Source organism: Centruroides sculpturatus, unplaced genomic scaffold, assembly GCF_000671375.1.
Source record: "Centruroides sculpturatus isolate CEXI.00-Female unplaced genomic scaffold, Cexi_2.0 scaffold370, whole genome shotgun sequence".
NCBI lineage: Eukaryota > Metazoa > Arthropoda > Arachnida > Scorpiones > Buthidae > Centruroides > Centruroides sculpturatus.
Window position 1 is genome coordinate 234095 of NW_019384564.1, and position 3753 is coordinate 237847.

Consider the following 3753-nt stretch of genomic DNA (forward strand, 5'->3'; position numbering starts at 1 on the left):
TTGTTTCCTCTTTTCTATCCTTATATAGGTGTGGATTTAATTGATCATAGATGGTATGTAGTCTTCTTCCCATCAATAGTTCTGCTGCCATTTTTCCTGTAGTGTTACTAGGTGTGGTGCGTAAGCTAAACAAAAGTCTGGGGAGCAACACCTCACTTTTTTCTTGGCTGTGATGTAATTTTTCGATTCTCCTCTTTATAGTTTGCACTTGTCTCTCTACTTGTCCGTTGGAAGAGGGATGATATGGAGGGATAAATGTGCTGTATCCCATTTTTTTGTATAAATTCTTCCATTTCTTGGGATTTAAAGCTTTGATGATTGTCTGATACAATTTTTGTATTTGATTGTCCATGTGTACTAAATATTCTTCTCAATAGATTCATGATTTCCTGGGTTGACTGCGTTTGTACTTCTACCTCCACACAATTCGAATAAGCAATTGAATAAAATATGTATGGCCATAGTGTGGTCCTGCATGATCAATGTGTACTCAGTCCCAGGGTCCCGAGGAGGATGGCCAATGAGTGTCTTTAACTGGGGTTGGGTTTGACCTCTGTTCTTGGCATTTTCTGCACATCGATACCGTCTCTTCAATCTGGGAGTCCATTTCAGGCCACCAAAAATAGCTCCTGACTGTTCTTTTCATTCTAGACATGCCCTCATGTGTGGAGTGTAACAGGTTTAATAGCTGTGGTTGCAAGGTTCTAGAGATAACTACTGTCCCCATAAAATGCAACTGCGGTGAATTGAAAGTTCTAGCTTTCGCCTAGTGAAAGGCGCAAGTTCTTCTGGACTACTAAGTGGCCATCCGTGTAAGATTGCATGTTCAACTCTTTTTAACACTGAGTCTTTGTTTGTCTCTCTGCTTACTTCTTGAGATGTAATGGACAATTCTGGCTGTTCAAATATAAGGAATATCTCTCCTGGTTCAGGGATAGTCTTTTCTTCCACAGTAGTTGGTATATGCGATAATGCATCCACGTTAGTCATCTCTGCTGACCGACGATGTTCAATCCTATATGAGTATGCTGCTAATCTCAAACACCAACGAATCATTCTGGGTGAGATTAAATCAGGAATTGGTTTAGCAGGGTTCAGAAGGCCCACAACTGGCTTACAATCTGTATATATAGTAAAATTTCAGGCAGCTAGATAATTATGAAATTTTATGATGTCAAAGATTATAGCTAATACTTCTCTATCGAATTGTGAATAATTTCTGCTGGGTGGAGTGTCCTCGATGCAAAGTATATAGGAGCTTCTGATCCATCTGGTAATATGTGTGAAAGTACTGCTCCAACTCCATATGGTGAAGCCTTACATGACAACAATACTGGTTTATTTAAATCATAATGGATTAATAATGTTTCTTGTGTTAGCATCTTTTTTATCTTCACGAATGCTTTGCTTTGTTCTTTTTTCCAGATCCATGGTTTATTTTTGTCTAGGAGTCTATATAATGGTTCAGCTTTGGTTGCTTTATCTTTCAAAAATCTATCATAGAAGTTTAGAAATCCAAAAATGCTTGTAACTCTTGTTTGTTTTTTGGGTCCTGAACCTGTTGGATTGCTGCAATTTTATCCGGTGTGGGTCGAATGCCCTGAGCATCTATCAAATATCCTAAAAATTTAAGTTGATTTGTTTTGAATAGGCATTTGCTTTTGTTCAGTTTTAGTCCAGCTTCTGAAATCCAGTTAAGAATTTTCCTCAACTTTTGATGTAGGGCTTTTTCATTGAGTCCCATGACAAGTATATCATCTATCATCACAATTGTCCCTGGAATACTTCCTACGATCTTTTCCATCTCTCTCTGACAAATAGCTGGACAACTACTCACTCCAAATGGTAATCTTTTCATTCTATATAAACCCTTGCATGTGTTGATAGTCAGTATCTCAGATGACTCCTGGTCCACAGGAAATTGGAAGTACGGCTTCCTTGAAATCCAGCTTGGCAAATAAATAACTTTCCACCAGATAATGAATCAAGTATATCGTTAATGGCCGGCAATGGGTATACATCTACTTTTATTGCCTCTCTGTTTACAGTGCAGCGGTAATCTCCACATAAACATACACTTCCATCTGGTTTTGCAATGGGTGCCACAGGAGTGCCCACTTAGAAGTTCTAACTGATGAAGTCAATTCAACTCTTGTTCTACCTTTGTTCTCAATGCAAAAGGAACCTGTCTTGCCCACATAAAAATAGGCTTAGCTTCTTTATTTATTGCTAAACTGACTGCCTCACCTCTAAATAGACCCATTTCTGAATTATTGAATAAATGCTGGAATTCTTGTATCAGATCCTCTGCATCATGTTGGTGATATAGTCCCTCTATTTTGATTCCTAATGGTTCAAACCAATTTCTTCCAACAAGTCCTGGTTCATTTCCTTTAATCACTAACAATGGCAGATTCATAACTCTTCCTTTAAATTGTACACTCACCATTGTAGTGCTCACTACCTCTAGATTCTGATCCACCCATGTCTGTAATTTGACTTCTTCTGGTTCTAACTTGTCTCGCTGGATTTTAATTTCTTTTAAGGTCCATTCACTCACTACAGTGTACCCAGCCCCTGAATCAATTTCCATCATGACTGGTATATTTTCAATATTGATTAAGATTTTTAAGGGTGGTATCCTACTTCCACGTATTTTGAATAGAGACTACTTGATTTGATGTTAAATTTTTATGTTCCTCAATTCGGTGTACTTTGTCTTTCTGGCTGGATACCTCTTTCTGTTGTGGCCCAATTTGGTTTCTTCCCTGTTTGGAATTTTTCTTCCCCCACTCTTTTGTTTCGTGATACATGCTTTTTCTATGTGTCTCTTATTTCTGCAGAATTTACAGATTACCTGAGCAAATCTGCAATTATTCAGGTTATGACTTCCAGTGCATCGAAAACAGCATAATATGGCCGACTCGTTCTTTCTCTTGTAGTCTGCCTTTAAGTTATACACTTGGGCATTGTTTCCGTTTGACCCAAGCTGGCTAACATTTTTAGATGCTGCCTCTGCTGCCAATGCTGCATCCAAAATGGCCTTATAAGTAGTGTCCATTTTTGCCAATAACACGTGTTGTATTCCTTTATCCCTTAAACCAGCCACTAGCCTATCTCTTAACATATGCTCTAGTGAGGTGCCGAAGTTGCAATTCATTGCAATTTTCCTGCCCAAATAGACTTAAAAGATGGATTTTGGCAGATTGGAATTAGGGAAGAGACTAGAAAGCATACAGCTTTTGTCCATTTGGACATTATCGTTATACTTGTTTGTCTCAAAGGTTGGAAAAATTCTCCAGCATTATTTTAAAAAGTTATGAATAAGGTACTGGGGGATCTCTTAGAAAATGAAAAAGTCTAGAATTATATTGACAATATAAGCACAGGTACTGACAATAAAATAAGTATTGGAGAGTTTATACAATGCAAACGTTGTTATAAACCTAAATAAATCAGAATTTAATGTAAATAAAATCAAGTTCTTGGGTAGAGTTATAGACGGTTTTAGCAAAACTACGATGACAGAGTTGATCGAAAAAGTTCGTAATATGCCTTGGCCATATGATCTTCACACGGTAAGGTATTTTACGGGACTGACTGGACACTTCCATGTCTTTATTCCAAATTATGCCGCTATTGTTCGACCTTTAGATTGATTTAAAGTAGTTGCCTTCCCTGTAAGATGTTCCCTTCGAGTGGACTAAAGAATGTGAGCAAGATATCAAGAATTGATTCAAAGAATTACATCAA

The 3753-nt window shown here is 37.6% G+C and overlaps 1 pseudogene; it reads right to left on the minus strand.

The window, feature by feature from the left end:
• Window positions 1-332: 332 nt before the first annotated feature.
• LOC111624017 lies at window positions 333-3490 on the minus strand (annotated as a pseudogene).
• Window positions 3491-3753: the final 263 nt, after the last annotated feature.